The 21,169-nt window shown below is 38.8% G+C and overlaps 1 protein-coding gene across 16 annotated transcripts in view; it reads left to right on the top strand.

Annotated features, from left to right (window-relative positions):
• The window catches only part of LOC147363331 (uncharacterized), a 342,275-nt gene that overhangs the window by 56,628 nt on the left and 264,478 nt on the right, over positions 1-21,169 (top strand). The window contains exon 4 of one of the 16 annotated variants that reach the window (XR_015136987.1): positions 12,106-12,213. The exons of 14 other annotated variants lie outside the window; for them this stretch is intronic. The gene's annotated coding sequence lies outside the window, so the exon portion shown is untranslated. Of the gene's footprint in view, positions 1-9,634; positions 11,120-12,105; positions 12,214-21,169 lie in introns of those variants that run through there. One more of the 16 variants, XR_015136988.1, reaches the window with a different exon arrangement.

Consider the following 21,169-nt stretch of genomic DNA (forward strand, 5'->3'; position numbering starts at 1 on the left):
TTTCTTTAGAGGAATGACAACAATTCTATTTTTTCATGCAAAGCAACAATCAGGTACTTTAAAGAAGTATAAATTTGGAAAACCAAATTTATTATACAGAAGAATCACCTGGGAAGTTCATTAAATGCAAATTCTGATTCTGTAATTTTGGGTTGAGACCTTAAATTCCAAATTCCTCACAAAACTTCCAGATGTTATCCATGCCGCTGGGCCATGAACCATGATATGAGTCATCAGGTTAATCAGAAAGGATAGATATAAATACAGGAAGCTGTGTTATACTTTATAAATATAAATATAAAAGGATTATCTGTCATTTATTTCTCTATATTTTGGTAACACCTTAGCCATTTGTTATGTAAATACAATAAATTTATAATAAATAGAATATTTTTCTCTTCTAGGTATATATGAGTGATTGCTCTATAAAAAACTCAAGCCTAAGTTAATTTTCCAAGTATAAAAATTCTGTTTGGAAATTGTCAAATTGGGAATATGTATACTCCAAAGAGGAGAAGGCAATGGCACCCCACTCCAATACTCTTGCCTGGAAAATCCCATCGATGGAGGAGCCTGGTTGGCTGCAGTCCATGGGGTTGCAAAGAGTCGGACACGACTGAGTGACTTCACTTTAACTTTTCACTTTCATGCATTGGAGAAGGAAATGGCAACCCACTCTGGTGTTCTTGCCTGAAGAGTCCCAGGGACAGGGGAGCCTGGTGGGCTGCCGTCTATGGTGTCGCACAGAGTTGGACATGACTGAAGCAACTTAGCAGCAGCAGCAGCAGCATTATTCATGATAGCTAAAACAAGGAGGCAACCCAAGTATCTATCAATGGATGAATAAATAAGAAAAATGTGGTATATGTATACAATGGAATACTATCCAGCCTCAAAAAAGAAGGTAATTCCGATATATACCACAATATGGATGAATCTTGAGGACATAATTATGAATGAAATAAGCCTGTTACAAAAAGACAAATATTCTATGATTCCACTCATAAGGAGTGTTTAGAATCATTAAACTCCTAAAGACAAAACGTAGAATGGTGTTTGCCAGCGGCTGCAGACAGGGAGGAATGGGACTTTATTGTTTAATGGCTGTAGTGTTTCAGTTTTGCAAGACAAAAAGAATTCTAGAAATGGATATGATGGTTGCACAACAATGTGAATGCTCTTAAGGTTACTGAAAAGGGCTATGATGGTGAATTTTTGCCCTTTTCAAACAAATGGAAAAGATGTATTAGAGATTTTATCTAACTTCTCATTTAAGACAGAGTCTATACTTGCATGACTGATAAGTTTCTTGAATGTGTATCTCAGGCATCCTTGAAAAATTATGAGGTCTACCTGTCAATCCTTAGAGATATATGTTCCCCCATGTTCACAGTATAGTTGTTCTCAACCACTTTGGGGGCTGCCAAAATCCTTCCTATAGTACCTAGAGTCATTCTTTTAATCCTTGCTATGGCATATCTGTTGACTATTTCATAGGGAAGTAATCCCATCCTAGAAGAACATTTAAGTTGTTTCAGTTTAACTCTTGGTACGAAATAGCTCAGCTTCCCAGGTATCTCAAGTGGTAAAGAATTGGCCTGCCAAAGCAGGAGATGCAGAAGATGTGGGTTCGATCCCTGGGTTGGGAGGATTCCTTGGAGAAGGGAATGGCAACCTTTCCAGTATTCTTGCCTAGGAAATCCCATGGACAGAGGAGCCTGGTGGGCTACAGTCCAGGGAGTCACAAAGAGTTGGATGTGACTGAGCGACTGAGCACGCACACACTAAATAGCTTAACCAGTTCAGTTTGTGCCTGTGTGTGATACGATAGCCTTGCTGCTAAAGGGTTTTTATGAATACGAGTCCTATTATTATGAAATTCACTTTGAAATCATATTGTGGGAAGAAAAATATTGTTTTCAAAGATAACTGCAGAATTTCTATTAGGTCTAAAATAATCTTTCTTTTGAGACTTACCTTACTGGGTATGTTAATTTGTGGAAATAAATTTCTTTCTTTTTTTTTTTTTTTTCAAGAATTGGAAAGTTGTCTGTCCTAGACCCTGTCGCCCAACCCCCAGTTCACTCCACCAAAAAATAAATAAAGAAAACAATCTTACATACAGAAAAGCCAAAAAGAGATGGCTTGGGATACAGAGCAGCTGCAGTGGAGTATCTCAGTCATCATGGCATCACTTTACATCTTTGATAGCTGTGAGATTCCACCCATTCTTACCTTGCTTTACTTCTGCTCTTCCTTCTTCTCTTAACTCCTCATATCTATTGTTTAAGGATCATGGTTATCTCTTCACTCATGAATCTTCTTGAAAAGAGAGCTAATTGATGATTAGCTATTCATTAGCTAATTGATATATTAGCTATTATTCTTTGATAAATATTTCTATTTAGAAACTATCCCTTCATGCCACAACCTAGCATGTTGGCCAGGCTGTAAATAGCTGTGTGTTTAATCAGTCAACCAGTCCTAGTCCAACTAGTTATGTCAAATGTGGTGGTGTCACATGGTTTGAAGCACAATAATTTATGCGAGAGAAATGTACACAAAAGAGTCTATGGCTGTGATAGTCACTCTGATGCTATTCAGGAGTTCATTGTAACAGGCAGACATCTATCCTGATATATTGAAATACATATTGCTGAGATCCAATGTGGGCTTCCCTGGTGGCTCAGATGGTTAATAATCCGACTGCAATGCAGGAAACCTGGATTCAATCCCTGGGGTGGGAAGATCCCCTGGAGAAGGGAATGGCAATTCACTCCAGTATTCTTGCCTGGAGAATCCCATGGACAGAGGAGCCTGGTGGGCTACAGTCCATGGGGTCACAAAGAGGAAGACAGAAAAGGCTAACACTTACTTACTAACATGGTTTGGGTTAGAATTTTAAATAGATTGCAGTGAGCTACTAACAGTGAAGGCTCTCATTCTTTATATTCTTTACACACACTCAAAACACACTCAAAATATTTGTCCTTTAGGACTGTATTTGACTAAATCTACACACAAAATTTCATTCTTCCCCAAAGAAGTTTGTATGAAAAAAATCTCCATCCTTGCAAGCATGTTAAGATTTATTTTGCCATTAAGAATTTCCAGTGAATTCAAACTAGAATTGCATTCACTTATTTATAAAGAATATTTTGTTCAGTAGAATATTTGGGGTGACAGTGCACTGAGACAATCAAAGCATTGTCAGTGAAATGATCAGGATTTCAAAGTTTATGTAAATAGATAGACTACACCCCTAGGATGTTATAAATAGTCAGACAGCAAAGAGTTTAACCCTTACAGTTCATGACTGAGCACATGCTTTCAGTAAAGCAAAGGGTCAAACTGTGTTGACTTAAAATAGAGCAAGGACAATTTGGGCAGTAACTTATAACAGTGAAGAGAGGATGGTGAAAGAAGACAGACAGAAATTCTATTTAAAGAAATACTGGTGCCCTATACCTAATAGAAGAAATCATCTGCTAGACCAGAATAAATGTAAAAGACTGATGTTTTCACAGAGATCTGGCAGAGCCATTGTTACATGAGTATCAGGCCTTAGTCACTCAGAAAGAAAATCCCTATAGCACATAAGAAGGTCAATATTGGGGTCACATCTGAGAGAATCCTTTTCTTCAGTTCTGAAAGTTTATATTCACTGCAGGAAAAAAGACAATTAATTGAAGGTACAAAGGTCTCTAACAGAAAAGTTACAATACAATAGCTACAGAAAAGGCTTTAACTATGGGAATAATCAAAATTTAGTGTGCTTTCTCAGTGCCTGTTCCTTTCATGAACATATATATGATCATATTTGAAGAGGAAGCCAGCTAAAAAGTAGTACAGTCTTCCCATATCCCCCACTCTCCACCGTCTTTACAAAATTGCAGTGTTTTTGCCTCTCAAGGCTACTTAATCCAAGATCTTTACATATCTGCTGCAATGCCTTACCCTTGACAGAAGAAATAAATAAAAGTTTTGGGAAACAGAATTTAATAAAAAGTTTTTAAACTAGATGGCAGACATCTCAAGATCCATGATAACTGAAATTTAAGATAGGCTTATAGTAAGTTATCTTCAATTGCATTCTTCTTAAAGGTACTCAATGGCAGTTTGGTAATCATGCATATTGCCCATGATATAATCAGATATCATTAAACATGTCATTCTCATGTTAAAAGAATGCGTATTTAGAGTCACATGAGAACTTAATGCAATGCATACTGTTATTCAAATAAACCCAGAGTTTGACCCAAGACACGACTCATTTTCACAGATGACAGCAGTACAGATTTCTTTGTAGGTGTAAAGCAACAGAATGTAAGAAAATATAGCTTTCTCCTGGTATTTTAGTTTTTAAAAAAGATTCCTACTTTGAGATCAATGGGATAAATTGTTTTTCATTCTCCAAGTTATTTATAGTTTTAATCTGGGATGACAGGCTGTTGTTTCAAGAACATGCAGTGTGGGCTCAGTCGTCCAACTCTTTGCAACCCCATGGAGTGTAGCCCACTAGGTTCCTCTGTCCACGGAATTTTCCAGGCAAGAATACTAGAGTGGATCGACATTTTCTTCTCCAGGGATTGAACCTACACCTCTTGCATCTACCTGCGTTGGCAGGTGGATTTTTACCACTGTGCCACCCCATTTAATTCAGTCTGATTGTTTCATACACAAATTACTGTATATTCAAATTTAATAGCTAGTTAGACATTGTCAGCTGTATGTGAGAATATTTGTTATAATTCGCTCCAGTTCCGTATTAGTCAACTGATACATCTTTGGACCTCCAGCATTATGTTCACAATATTTAGCCCATTAAAAATATAGTTGTGTTATTTGTAGACAGATGTCATGAATGTGTTTGAATAAATTTACCCCAAAATTGGCTGTACAAAATTTATTATTTAGAAAAAAATGTCTAATCCAATTCTGACTTTTTTAAAAGGATGAATATACAAGTCTGCTTAGCAGTCTGACTTTGTGAAAGTTTTTCCAAGACCCTTAATGGAACATGTATTATCAAATAAATCATTGTAGATGAATAAGAAGCACCCCAATACTCTAATGACTTCACTTTTACTTTTCCCTCTCATGCATTGGAGAAGGAAATGGCAACCCACTCCAGTGTTCTTGCCTGGAGAATCCCAGGGACGGGGTAACCTGGTGGGCTGCCATCTATGGGGTTGCACAGAGTCAGACTCGACTGCAGCAAGTTAGCAGCAGCAATACTTTAAATTGTAATACATGCAGTTACATTTTATCTTTTCTTAATTTATAAAGTCAAATCAACAGCCTTTATTATTATCTAAATAATTAAGCCACTTCCATGATGAAAAGGCAGATGTTGTACTTAGCAATTTGTGAGTTGAGGAAGACTGACCAACGTTTGAAAGTTTCTAAAAGAAAAACTTTCTTCCTTTTTACTTTTTAAAACATCATTTCAGTGAGGATGAGCTCAGTGATTAAGACCTACAGAAACCATACACACATGTACATACATATAGGTGCGCGCGCGCGCGCACACACACACACACACACACACACACACAAGCAAAGAGGAACTAAACAGCCTCTTGATGAAAGTGAAAGAGGAAAGTGAAAAAGCTGGTTTGAAACTCAACATTCAAAAAACTAAGATCGTGGCATCCGGTCCCATCACTTCATGGCAAATAGATGGGGAAACAATTGAAACCGTGACAGACTTTATTTTCTTGGGCTCCAAAATCACTGCAGATTGTGACTGCAGCCATGAAATTAAAAGATGCTGGCTTTTTGAAAAAGAAAAAAACTACAATAAACCCAGACAGCATATTAAAAAGCAGAGACGTTATTTTGCCAACAAAGGTCCATCTAGTCAAAGCTATACTTTTTCCAGTAGTCATGTATGGATGTTAGAGTTGGACCAGAAAGAAAGCTGAACACTGAAAAATTGATGCTTTTGAACTGCGGTGTTGGAGAAGACCCTTGAGAGTCCCTTAGATTGCAAGGAGATCCAACCAGTCAATCCTAAGGGAAATCAGTCCTGAATATTCATTGGAAGGATTGATGCTGAAGCTGAAACTCCAAATCTTTGGGCACCTGATGTGGAGAACTGACTCAATGGAAAGAACCTGATGCTGGGAAAGATTGAGGGCAGAAGGAGAAGGGGACGACAGAGGATGAGATGGTTGGATGGCATCACTGACTCAATGGACATGAGTTTGAGTAGGCTCTGGGAGTTGGTGATGGACAGGGTAGCCTGGCGTGCTGCAGTCCATGGGGTCTCACAAAGAGTTGGGCACAACTGAGCAACTGAACTGAACTGAGTCTTCTGTTTTTAACCAAATAATGAGACAATATTTGGCCGATTTAACCTTGTTTTTGATTTTATACCTTATATAAAAATGGTGGCATCCAAATGACATAATTGGAAAGAACTGACTCCAAATATTTGTCCTCTTGTGTTTACACATAGTAAATATTTACATATAGTACATAATTTTTATTATACACAAGTGGGAAATTATTTAAGTCAGTTTTATATATCTATATATATGTATGCATATATATATACATATATGAAGAGAAAGAGTATTCTATAAGGAGAGGGAGAGACCAGTAGAAAGAGTATTCTATAAAAACATATAGATATGATATATATATAGATTTATATATTTCCAACACATAAATCTTTCCTATAATATAGCAGAATCTATTTTTTAGAATGTAACTTTTCAGCATTCACCAACTTGATAAAGACTTTATAAAGGGCAAGAGAATAAGAATGGAATGATTCTGGATTTAGCAGGTTGAAGGGAAGATTATTTTTTCTTTAGAGTTTTAAGAACTAAGAAATTTACAACCATGCCAAAAAATAAAAATAAAAATACAGTTGTTGGAGGAGGTCGATGGTGTGATCACTGACCTAGAGCCAGACATCCTGGAATGTGAAGTCAAGTGGGCCTAAGGAAGCATCACTACGAACAAAGCCAGTGGAGGTGATGGGATTCCAGTTGAGCTATTCCAAATCCTGAAAGATGATGCTGTGAAAGTGCTGCACTCAATATGCCAGCAAATTTGGAAAACTCAGCAGTGGCCACAGGACTGGAAAAGGTCAGTTTTCATTCCAATCCCAAAGAAAGGCAATGCCAAAGAATGCTCAAACTACCACACAATTGTACTCATCTCACACGCTAGTAGAGTAATGCTCAAAATTCTCCAAGCCAGGCTTCAGCAATATGTGAACCGTGAACTTCCAGATGTTCAAGCTGGTTTTAGAAAAGGCAGAGGAACCAGAGATCAAACTGCCAACATCCGCTGGATCATGGAAAAAGCAAGAGAGTTCCAGAAAAACATCTATTTCTGCTTTATTGACTATGCCAAAGCCTTTGACTGTGTGGATCACAATAAACTGTGGAAAATTCTGAAAGAGATGGGAATACCAGACCACCTGATCTGCCTCTTGAGAAATTTGTATGCAGGTCGGGAAGCAACAGTTAGAACTGGACATGGAACAACAGACTGGTTCCAAATAGGAAAAGGAGTTTGTCAAGGCTGTGTACTGTCACCCTGCTTATTTAACTTATATGCAGAGTACATCATGAGAAACGCTGGACTGGAAGAAACACAAGCTGGAATCAAGATTGCCGGGAGAAATATCAATAACCTCATATATGCAGATGACACCACCCTTATGGCAGAAAGTGAAGAGGAACTCAAAAGCCTCTTGATGAAAGTGAAAGAGGAGAGTGAAAAAGTTGGCTTACAACTCAACATTCAGAAAACGAAGATCATGGCATCCGGTCCCACCACTTCATGGGAAATAGATGGGGAAACAGTGGAAACAGTGTCAGACTTTATTTTTCTGGGCTCCAAAATCACTGCAGATGGTGACTGTAGCCATGAAATTAAAAGACGCTTACTCTTTGGAAGGAAAGTTATGACCAACCTAGATAGCATATTCAAAAGCAGAGACATTACTTTGCCAACAAAGGTTCGTCCAGTCAAGGCTATGGTTTTTCCTGTGGTCATGTATGGATGTGAGAGTTGGACTGTGAAGAAGGCTGAGCACCAAAGAATTGATGCTTTTGAACTGTGATGTTGGAGAAGACTCTTGAGAGTCCCTTGGACTGCAAGGAGATCCAACCAGTCCATTCTGAAGGAGATCAGCCCTGGGATTTCTTTGGAAGGAATGATGCTAAAGCTGAAACTCCAGTACTTTGGCCACCTCATGGGAAGAGTTGACTCATTGGAAAAGACTCTGTTGCTGGGAGGGATTGTGGGCAGGAGGAGAAGGGGACGACAGAGGATGAGATGGCTGGATGGCATCATTGACTCTATGGACGTGAGTCTGAGTGAACTCCAGGAGTTGGTGATAGACAGGGAGGCCTGGCGTGCTGCAATTCATGGGGTCACAAAGAGTCAGACACGACTGAGCAACTGATCTGATCTGATCTGATCTGGAGGAGGTCATATAGAGGACATGACTGCTTGTTCACCCTCAAACTGCACTCAGGCAAAGGCTGCTCATTCCCTCCCTTGCCCTTGGAATGTACATTCTGCCCACCACTCCCACAGTGCAAGCCACTTTCAAGAGTGCAGCTTTGAGAGAGTAATGTGTTACTGAGCCTGACCGAGTCCAGTTAAGCCCTCCATATAAAATTCTGTGACCCCAGCAGACCAGTACAGAGATCTCATCTTCCTATGGTGCCCAAAACAAGCCACCTATGTAAGTTCCCTTGCTTATTAAACCCTGCATCCACCTGTTTGGAGTGTCCTGCCTCCTTTTTCTGTCTTTCCTTGCCCTCTATATTTTACAAACTGGAGGCCAGTTTGTAAACCAATGTTGCTGCTGCTGCTAAGTCACTTCAGTTGTGTCAGACTCTGTGCGACCCCATAGACGGCAGCCCACCAGGCTCCTCTGTCCCTGGGATTCTCCAGGCAAGAACACTGGAGTGGGTTGCCATTTCCTTCTCCAATGCATGAAAGTGAAAAGTGGAAGTGAAGTCGCTCAGTCGTGTCTGACTCTTAGCGACCCCATGGACTGCAGCCTACCAGGCTCCTCCATCCATGGGATTTTCCAGGCAAGAGTACTGGAGTGGGGTGCCATTGCCTTGTGGATGCTTATAATCAAATTGCCTTACTTAATTATAATTATATATTAAGAAAATTTCTAAAATACCTTGTATAAGAACTACTATGGTAGAACTCAGTGCCTAGGCAATGACAGGTACATAAAAAAGCCTTTATCCTTATTGACAGGTGTTAAAAATATAATAACTATTTCAATGAAAGAAAATGAGCATTGGGCCAGGCCAACTGATGTTCATATGCAGATTCTGTCACAATGCACAAACATGGAAATGCTACTTAACATTTCTGAGCCCTGACTTTATGTTATATAAAACAAGGCAAATAGTGGATATATTCCATGGTTGTTCTGAGGCGCTAATGAGATCACACATAGCTCAAAACAGCATCTTGCATCTCGTACAGTGTTCAGTAAAGTTTTGTTGTTTTAAGGGGAGAAAATTGAATTTAGTCGTGAAGAATGTCAGGCTACAGGTATGACTTTGGAAAGCCCTTTCAAAAGGAAAATTGTCTCTTTTTTTAAAGGTTTTCTCTCTTGCTGTTTTTATTATTACAGATGAACAATATGTGGTGGTCTCCAGAAAACCACACTACAACCGAGAGTATTTCTATAGATCATGTGCTAGTTCATCAAATGATATCTGGCTAGCCTCTTTTAATCAGAAGGGTACACTTTGATGGTGCCAAGCCAAGAAATTGAGAGAAGAAACAGAAGAAAAGGGCACAAAAGGCAGCTTTGGCCCTTGAGTTGAGAATTTCATAGCATGTGAGATGATTAAAGAAATCAGAAACTTCTTTGAGCATATAGAATTAATGTCCTATTTTTCTTAAACACAGAGTTATAGATTTTGATTTTATCTTGTTCAGGAAAGCTAGTGATGACTGTCTTACATTTTGAGTTATTTATAATAGTGTACTTACACATAGGTAGGAATATGGGTATGGATGTAGATATACACTATGACCTTCCTAACACCTCCTGAAGTAAGTAGTGTTGCATGCATATGCCAATATACATGTGAGAAAACAAAAATGAAGGTATGCATGATTTTTTCTGGTTTATATTGAATGTCTGATTGGTTCATATTTGTCATTTAAATATTACCATTTTAGTTTATATCAAAATAGCCTGTAATTAATGACTCAAAACAGAGCATGATTACTTTTTTGTTTCTCCTACTGAACAAGAGAGCAGTATTTCTTATTATGGGAGCATTAGCACCAATTTAAGGAAAATATATTAAAAATTAAATGCTCAGTGTACATGAAATATGAATGTTATCTTAGCAAGGCAAAATTGGTATGATTATCCTAAAATTTTTTTTGTGTGTACCCTCAGCTGTAATATTGCCATAGGAACAATGAGTAAGGAAAACATACACTGTGTCATACACATACACACACTTACAAAGAAGCACAGAAGAATGCTTTGTGAGTTGATGAAAGACAGTCTCTGAGAAATTCCAGAAATACTTCTGGTGTGCAGACTTTGAAGAGGGCTCTGGTTCTGAATTAAGGGACCGGCACTGATCATAAAAACAAAGGTTTAAATTCTAAGGAAATAGACCAGATGTGGAAGAAAAACCTTGAAGCACAGAGGTATTGAGGTAGCGTTATTTGTAATTATAAAGCTTTTGAAAGCAACCTGAATGTCTAAATATTGAATAAGGGTAAAATAGGCCATGGAATGTTACATAGCTATTCAAATGATGTTTATGAAGAATTTTTAATAAACCAGAAACACAGTTTTTATTTAAAATAAAACACAGGAGACAAAAGAAGAGATAGAATAGATATGTTTTTGGAGAAGCATGTGTGTGTGGTAGTTGCTCAGTCGTGTCCGACTCTTTGCAACCCCATAGACTGCAGCCCTCCAAGTTCCTCTGTCCGTGGAATCTTCCAGGCAAGAATACTGGAGGGTTGCCATTTCCTTCTCCATTGGAAAAACATGTACATATTTGCAAAACAGTATTACTGAGAAGAAGAAGCGAAATGTTAGCATAAATTCTATGTGTGTGTTGGACTGAATAATCTTTTTTTCCTATGTTTATACATTTGTGAAAAAATTTATAATAAAAAAATATAATTTATTCTCTTTCAAGCTGCCATTCTAATTTTTCCATATAAAAACAATCATGGACTTTATTTCAACAAGCAAAGCAGAAATGCACTAGTCATTTCACAGGACTTTACATGATGGATTGGTTACTGGTTTTGGATGTTAGAGACTAGTATCAAGTGCCTTTCCTGGGGGAAGTACTGCTGACCTGATCCTGACTAGAACTGAAAGTCAATAGAAAGGAAGAAATCGGCTCTCCCATCCTCTTACCTACTAATCCTTTCTTGTTGCCCCCTACTGCAGAAACTAGGAAGCTACTGGCAACTGAGAAAGGTAGCTTGCATAGCCCCATCATGAAAAGGGTGGATTGAGAACAAAAAGACAATAAATAACCACAAGCTTATTCTGTGTAAATAGTAGGAATAATGTATAAGATGCATTGCTCAAGACTAAAATCCTAGAGTAACAGTATTGAGATGCAGAAATCTTTATTAATGACTTTTGTTAATTTGATTACCAAAGTCAAAGTGCTTCCTAATAGGATGAATTGAGTACAAATAAGTGATGTTAAACTTTTAACATGTATCATTTGTTTTTATTAAAGTGACTCAGCCATCACCATTCTACTCCAATAGATATTTTATTAAGGAAACTAATTTAAATGTACATGATAAATGAACTGTGTTGAAAATTCTATTTTTCTTCAATTCTAACCTCCTGATCTTAATTAACTTCTCCACTACTGTTGCCATAGAAACCAGCAATGCAATCAATAAGATGCAAAGGTAGTAATGTGCAGGCAGAAGCATTCTACATGTACAGTAACAACATTTATTTTAAGTCATGGGACAAATTAGTATTTGCAGTTATATTAGAGGTAATCTTCAAAATTCAAAATGAGAAATGCAGTCTAATGGTAAACAAAGATGATAAGTTTTATCCGAACAACTCTGTTTCCTCTATTCCAGTGTAAAACAAGCATGCTGCTGCTAAGTCGCTTCAGTCGTGTCCAACTCTGTGCGACCCCATAGACGGCAGCCCACCAGGCTCCCCCGTCCCTGGGATTCTCCAGGCAAGAACACTGGAGTGGGTTGCCATTTCCTTCTCCAATGCATGAAAGTGAAAAGTGAAAGTGAAGTCGCTCAGTCGTGTCTGACTCTTAGCGACCCCATGGACTGCAGCCTACCAGGCTCCTCCGTCCATGGGATTGTCCAGGCAAGAGTACTGGAGTGGGGTGCCATTGCCTTCTCCAAAACAAGCGTAATGCCTAGGAAATGTAGGCTTGTATTTTTGTGTGGCTTCTTTTGATTTCCCTGATATTTCTTTAATCATGCCATATCTGTTCTCTTTCCCATGAGCAAATAAAAAACAAGTAACAAGACATATAAAACAATGCAAAAGCCAAGTTCCTTTGTATGACAGACTTGTCCAATTCTGTCCCCTTTTTTCACTCTAGATTCACAAGCTAATGATAGCTGACACTTGAACAACATGGGTTTGAACTGTACAGGTCCACCTTTACAATGAATTTTTTTCAGTGGATGATTTACAAAAGATGTATTACAGTACTGCATGACCCAACTTTTATTGAATGGAACTACAAGTATGGGGAGCTGACTGTAAAGATATATTCAGATTTCTGACTTTTGGGGGTTGGTGCCCCTAACATGTTTTTTAACAGTCAACTATATTCACAAAACCATACATTGGAGGCTGAGACCAAGACACATTTCTCCTAGAGTTGCCCTTCCTGATTAAACAAACACCAGTTGGTGTAACTCTGCTAGTCCAGTGGTCCCCAGTCTTTATGGCACTGGGGACTGGTTTCCTGGAAGACAGTTTTTCCAGAGACCAGGGGTGGGGAATGGGGGTAGGGAGATGGTTTTGGAATGATTCAAATGTATTATGTTTATTGTACACATTATTTCTATTATTATTACATCAGCTCCACCTCAGATCACAAATTACCACACACAAATAACAGTCCACTGGATGCTGTGGGAATCAACCCAGGCCTGCGACAGTGGATGGTGCACTGCTCAGTCATGTCTGACTGTTTGTGACCCCATGGACCATAGACCGCCTGGCTCCTCTGTATGTGGGATTTTCCAGGCAAGAATATTGGAGTGGTTTGCCATGCCCTCCTCCACGGGATTTTCACAAGCCAGGGACTAAACCTGTGTCTCTTACATCTCCTGCATTGGCAGGTGGGTTCTTTACCACTAGCCCCACATCAGATCATCAGGCATTGAATCCCAGAGATTGGGGGCCCCTGAGATAGGCCGTGAATCAAAGGCTGAGGACAGTAGTTGCTAGAATCTTGACTGTGTTTCAGTTAGAATGCCCTGGTAACATTCCAGTTTAGACATTCTGGATGTGATGACATTTGCCTGCCTCCATCCCTTCTGAGGTTTGTTACAAGTGGTTTATTACCAATAATAGTTGACACAACAAAGGCAAACAATAGGTATAAATAATTTATTGAAAAAAAAAATGAGTCGAGTCAGTTCAAGGTTATTTCTATATACTTAAATCTCTAGTATTTTGATGTGGTTATATGAATGTAGAAGAGTGGATTGAGAACTATTGGTTCAGAAACGTGTGTTATAATAACTATTTTTCCAGTGCACTTTGGAGAAAAAAATTGTCAGAACAATTGTGGCAATCCATGATTAGCTTTTCTTTCATCTTTCCTGTCTTGCTCCACTATGCCACCAAAAAAGAAGCCTGTTAAATTAGTCTTAACCAATTCATGCAAAGATGGGCTCAATAAAGAAGAGAAATGGTATGGACCTAACAGAAGCAGAAGATATTAAGAGGTAGAAAGAATACACAGAAGAACTGTACAAAAAAGATCTTCACCATCCAGATAATCACGATGGTGTGATCACTGACCTAGAGCCAGACATCCTAGAATGTGAAGTCAAGTGGGCCTTAGAAAGCATCACTATGAACATAGCTAGTGGAGGTGATGGAATTCCAGTTGAGCTATTTCAAATCCTGGAAGATGATGCTGTGAAAGTGCTGCACTCAATATGCCAGCAAATTTGGAAAACTCAGCAGTGGCCACAGGACTGGAAAAGGTCAGTTTTCATTCCAATCCCAAAGAAAGGCAATGCTAAAGAATGCTCAAACTACCACACAATTGTACTCATCTCACACGCTAGTAAAGTAATGCTCAAAATTCTCCAAGCCAGGCTTCAGCAATACATGAACCATGAACTTCCAGATGTTCAAGCTGGCTTTAAAAAAGGCAGAGGAACCAGAGATCAAATTGCCAACATTTGCTGGATCATTGAAAAAGCAAGAGTTCCAGAAAAACATCTATTTCTGCTTTATTGACTATGCCAAAGCCTTTGACTGTGTGGATCACAAGAAACTGTGGAAAATTCTGAAAGAGATGGGAATACCAGACCACCTGACCTGCCTCTTGAGAAACCTATATGCAGGTCAGGAAGCAACAGTTAGAACTGGACATGGAACAACAGACTGGTTCCAAATAGGAAAAGGAGTATGTCAAGGCTGTATATTGTCACCCTGCTTATTTAACTTATATGCAGAGTACATCATGAGAAACGCTGGGCTGGAAGAAGCACAAGCTGGAATCAAGATTGCTGGGAGAAATATCAATAACATCAGATATGCAGATGATACCACCCTTATGGCAGAAAGTGAAGAGGAACTCAAAAGCCTCTTGATGAAAGTGAAAGAGGAGAGTGAAAAAGTTGGCTTAAAGCTCAACATTCAGAAAACAAAGATCATGGCATCCGGTCCCATCACTTCATGGGAAATAGATGGGGAAACAGTGGAAACAGCGTCAGACTTTATTTTGGGGGAGGGCTCCAAAATCACTGCAGATGGTGATTGCAGCCATGAAATTAAAAGACACTTACTCCTTGGAAGGAAAGTTATGACCAACCTAGATAGCATATTGAAAAAGCAGAGACATTACTTTGCCAACAAAGGTCCATCTAGTCAAGGCTACAGTTTTTCTAGCGGTCATATATGGATGTGAGAGTTGGACTGTGAAGAAAGCTGAGCACTGAAGAATTGATGCTTTTGAACTGTGGTGTTGGAGAAGACTCTTGAGAGTCCCTTGGACTGCAAGGAGATCCAACCAGTCCATCCTAAAGGAGATTAGTCCTGGGTGTTCATCTGAAGGACTGATGCTAAAGCTGAAACTCCAGTACTCTGGCCACCTCATGCGAAGAGTTGACTCATTGGAAAAGACCCTGATGCTGGGAGGGACTAGGGGCAGGAGAAGGGGATGACAGAGAATGAGATGGCTGGATGGCATCACCCATTCAATGGACATGAGTTTGGGTATACTCCGGGAGTTGGTGATGGACAGGGAGGCCTGGTGTGCTGTGATTTATGGGGTTGCAGAGTCGGACATGACTGAAAAACTGAACTGAACTGAATGCATTTATAAAATGCTAAGACATTTTCCTATCAAATCATGTTTCACATCAACCATTGGTTTTTCATTTTTCAAATGGATTTGATGGTAATTGATTTACTGCATAGGTGGTTATTTCAAGATCTTCTTGTATTGTAAATATAGGTAGATAGAGATAGATGTACAGATAATTATAAAGTAAATAATAGGTCAGCCAATTTGGACTTCTGATATATTTTGGTGTATACTAAGACTAGATTATGATGTTTACATTATTTTTACAATGTGATCTCTTTCCTGTCTTTAAATACTAGACAAATATACCAAGGAAATTGAAGATCCACGCAGATCTAGCACATTATCCGAGTTATACTATGCTGTTATTTTTCTTGTTAATTTTTACTGATGCGGAGGACAGCTAGTCTTAATTTCAATAAGCATGCTAACGAACTTTGAAGTATACAAATTTCACAATCACTCAACTCCAGTTAGCTTCAGTACCATGCCATTTCTCTTCAGCTGTCTTTAAAGCATATGACTTTGATCTTTTTCCTTATCTAAACCTGCATCAAGAATTTTAAGCTTGAAACCTCAAATCCTTTTTGTCCATTATGTCAGTCTTCACCAATTCTTAGTTTCTCTCCTCTGTAGGAAATTAATACTTCCCTGCCATGTTAAATTCAGGAGTGAAGATAGAATATACATGAGCTTATGAAATCCAAGTGAAAATGATGTATGTCACTTCTGAACAGAAGCTTTAAGAACACATGGTTTCCTTTAATTCACTTCCCTCTTTGTTACAATTAAAAGTAGAGTTGCAGATTTTGGCTCTTTTGTCAGTTTGGGGCCTAGAGTACCGACAGTGACAATTTGAACAGGTCATCCATCCAACTTGTAACAAAGACCAAGGAGAACATGATATAAATCGTCATTGCTTTAAGTCTGTGGTCAGCAAACTAAGGGCTAATTTGTTTGTTCTTATGAGTAAAGATTTCCTGAACACAGCCATGCCCATTAATTTATGTATTGACTGTAATGCCATTTGTGCTTCAGTGACAGGGTTGAATGGTTATGACAGATATTGTGACTTGCAAAGCCTGAAATGTTTGCCATCTGGTCCTTAGAAAAGGTTTTGGACCTAGCTTTACGTCCCTGAGATTTCAGAGACATTTGTTACTGCAACTTAAACTAGGCTATCATTTCATTCTGTAACTCTTCTCTTTGTATTTGGTTGCAACCTAAGAAATGGGTATAGATCACCATATTATTTGTTTTCAGGATTATATGATGGAGGAGGTGACCTTGAAGTAGAGGATGACCTGACTCTAGAGAATAAACAAGATGAATAAAGCAGAGAGTTCAAGGGGCAGAGTCACATCTCAGAAAAAATCAACATGAGTCATGGCAAGACTACCTATCTCAGTCAGCTCAGGCTGCTATAATAAGTACCATAGACTGGGTAGCTTAAACATCAGACTTTATTTCTCATAGTTCTGGAGTCAGGGGGTTTGAGACCAGGGTGCCAGCATGGTAGAGGTCTGGTGAAAACCCTCTTCTTAACTGGTAGATGGCTGCCTTCTCACTGTGTCCTCAGCAGGCAGGGGATAGGGAGAAAGACAGCTCCATTCTCTTCCTCTCTTTATAAGGACTCTAATCCTGCCATGGAGTCCTCATGTTCCTGACCTCTTCTAAACCTAATTAGCTCACAAAGGCCCTACCACCAAATACGACCACTCTGGATGGTTAGGGCTTCAAAATAGAAATTTTGGGGGGACACAAACATTCACTTCATACCACAGCCCAATGCCAGGCTACCCAGATGGTAGCCAAGACTGAAGAGTCAGGATGATGCGCAGTTGTCATATATGATATCATATAGAAGCCCTTTTGCTAGGCTAATAACTAAGGCATCTTCAAGATGAAGACAGGCATATACAGGACAGGATAACAGACTCCTTAAATATGTGCACAGCATTCTGAGCATGTTTCAGCATTTCAGAGGCAATCTGTTAAGAATAAAAAAGCAGGACATAAAACAGATAACCAGTTCTAAAGACTGAGCAGATGGGTGTGGCAGTGAAGGATAAGTATTTAATGTGGAGAGGAGAAAAGAAAAGGCACTAATTCTATGGATTTTGGCTTCCATTGACAAAGGGAATAAACACAAGGAGGCCACAAGTGGCTCTGACTGGGCAATTTAATTCTCAGCAACTCTAGATGCAGGAGGACACGTGCAACAGAGGATGGTGATCTATGACTCCACTCATTAAGACTGGTGCATAAAAATGGGCAGGACTGAGAATGGGAGGAGCAAGGAACTTGGCTTTGATAACTTGGAGGAGGGTGGAGTAAATATATCTTCTTCCTATTTTATACTATACTATACCTTTGCCTTTATCATCATCTTTAGTCATTTCATCTTTTTGTATTCTCACAGGCTATCCATCCCTTTTCTGGTTTAGTTTGTTCCTTAAGCAATCTAAATTCTATGTTCAGTGAGTTCATGTATATTTTGTTTGAGCTCAAACTCTTTTTAGTCTTCCGCTCACAAATCCTTTTGCAGCCACAAACTTGTTTAGACCCCTAAACTCTTCTTTCCTGGCTTCTCAGCTTCACTTGAGAAACTCACTAAACGTTGACAATCAGTTCTACCACAAACAGGTTCTTCCTAAACTTGGCAGGATCTAAAATGTAATGCAGCAATTCTCACTCTTCTCTCATTGATTCCCAATTATAATTTGTGCATTATAATTTCAACAGCTGTTCCATACTATCTTCAAACCCTGGTTTCAACCCTTTATTCATTCAAAAAATAATCTTTTAGTATTTACTGTATGTCAGGCTCTCTGCTAGCTTTTAGAGAAACAGTAGTGAATGAGATTGGCTTGGCCCCTGTCTTTGTGGAGTTAGTGAATGAGACAAACAGAAGCTAAGCAAAAAATATGTATTGTGATTAGGGAAGTAATAGAGGATAGCTATGCAGTAGACACTTATCACAATTCTTCCCACCTCCTAAGTTTTGCTTTATCAAATTAAAAGCTAGAAAAGTGCTTTCCTTGCCTCCCTGAGGCAATTTTATGCCTATGACTAAAGAATTTATGCCTATGACTAAAGCCTACCAATCAGATCTACCAACACGTCAATTCAGGAAAGACTAATTTAAGATAAAAAAAAAAAGGCTGAATAGAACTTAATGTGGCAAGGGTGGGAGAGAGGGAGCCACCATTCAATTAGTAATGACAAAGGACTGAATGATGGCAGTTCAAGTCCAGGGTTAATGGTCTTTGTTATACCAGCAGGAACAAAGATACGGCTCTTCAGAAGAAATTCAGACATTTCTTTTCCTGTTGATACAGCCTCCAAGGCTGATTCTCTAGCCTTTTGCTCTGATATATTGTCTTCTATTTAATATTCTTTAATAAAGTTCTTTTCTGCTTAAGCCCATATATATATATATATATAATAAATAGAATATTTGGAATTATACAGAAACAATAAATAACTCAGGTGAGAGTAGTTTTTACAATATTGCATGAAAAAATCAACATTCACATTGAGACCCAAAGGATACACAGGGTTGATTTAAATGAAGCAAGAGTGGAGCAACTTTCCAGGAAGAGAATGTAGTTGAGAAGTGAGGGAACAGGGAACATAGCACATAGATGGAATTCAGTGACCAAAGGAATCAGTGAGGGTAATGAGGTGGGCATGACTTAGTGATGAATGAATCATCATTCATTCATCATGAGTTAGTGATGAATGAAATGAAACTACAGGACTAAATAAAAACCATATCAGTCTGATTATTAAAGCCAGGTAAGGAGTTTGAATTGACTCTTAGAGCAATGAGGAGCTTATGAAATATTTTAGGTGGATAGGGAAACAGTCAGATATATAGTCTAGGAAGATCACTGTGGCTTAAGTTGGGAAACTATATTGGAATGGGACAAGGCAGGGAGATTGCAATGGTTTGGGTCAGAATTTCTGGTGGACTGAGCAGGAGGGGCACAAGAGGGAAAGGAAGAAAGAGATTTGTTTGAGAAAATACACGTTAATTTATAGAAATGACTAAGGTAATTTAAAATCTGCTTCTTTAACTTTCATCTTTTTCACTTCAAGTTTTATTCATTTGTTTTCAAATAATTATTTTTTCCCTTTCTTTTGTCTCGTGTTTTATGTGCTAGAGACTATTGCTGGCATTGACTTCCCTGGTGGCTCAGACGGTAAAGCGTCTGTCTACAATGAGGGAGGCCTGGGTTTGATCCCTGGGTCGGGAAGTTCCCTGAAGAAGGGAAAGGCAACCCACTCCAGTACTCTTGCCTAGAAAATCCCATGGACAGAAGAGCCTGGTGTCCATGGGGTTGCACTTCACTTCACTTCACTTCATTCCTGGTATTAGGAACATAATCAGTGAATGAGTAAGAAGGAGTATCTCTTCTATGGAGAATAGAAGAAGTAAATGATAAATAGATAGTGAGGAAGATGATATCATTGAGTGGTATGTACCCTTTTAATTAAAGCAGGGAGATAAAGTAGGGAGATATGGCAAAACATGACCTAAGTAGAAGCTCCATCATTTTGGGAGGTCAGAAAAAGCCTTTTTTAAGAGTCTCACATTTGACCCAAGACCTGAGCTGTGGGAATTGCTGGTCATGAGGAGATTCTGGGAATGAGCATTCCAGGTACAGAGACAAGCCAGGGAAAATGCAAATGGGGGAATGATCTTACGTGTATGAAGAACAGCAAGAAAGTAAATGTGGCTGGAGCAAGGGGTGAGTGGAAAAAGAAGGAAAGGCGGATGGAGAGACGAACATAGGACAATTTATGGAAGATCTTGACAGACCATTAGGAATTTTCCCTTTAAGTAAGATATTGCTGTATATTCATCCTTCTTCTTTTTAGCTCCTTCAGAGGGAAAAAAAAAGTACAGTCATCCCTCAAGATTCTTGGGGGATTGATTCTAGGACACCCTCGAATACCAAAACCTGCAAGTGCTCAAGTCCTTTATATAAGATGACGGATACATAGTCTGTCCTCTGTATCAGCAGGATCTGGAAGGGTCGACTGTATCACCCAAACTCTACTAGAACTTTTTACAAAATGTCCTATTGTACCTTCAGCCTTCCCCTATTAAATGCCAAGTGTACTTAAGTTATTCTTTCAACAAATAGTTACTGAAGGTTTGCTTCTTATGTTTAGACACTGTGTGCTCCTATTACCAAGAAAAAAGAAACAAAAAGCCATTGTCACCTCTTACTGGGCAATTCCCTTGATGGAAAATTCCATCTCATACCTCCTTTTCCTTTCCACACAAATAATAATGCTAATCTTTACCCAACAGCTTCTACTACTCAGAAGTCTCTGTAACATTACCTCATCTTTTTGTATTACCTACCCCGGGAAAGTTCATCAGTTAAGATCTACATGCAAATCCCAGGGGATCTCTCCCTTGTCTCATCCCACTGATTCTTCTAGCCATGTGCCTCTTTGTTTACTTTTGCTAAAAATCTCCTTTAATTTCTAAGTCTCTGAATACTCTCCATTCACCTCCTCTTTGACAATATGTCATCACTCATTCGCTGCCTTCTTTTTTTTTTTTTTTTCTCTTTTCAATCCCTTAGCTGTGTCTCTTA

This window comes from Bos grunniens, chromosome 11 (assembly GCF_055505025.1).
Source record: "Bos grunniens cultivar Pamir isolate PY7600 chromosome 11, Bosgru_T2T1.0, whole genome shotgun sequence".
Lineage (NCBI taxonomy): Eukaryota > Metazoa > Chordata > Mammalia > Artiodactyla > Bovidae > Bos > Bos grunniens.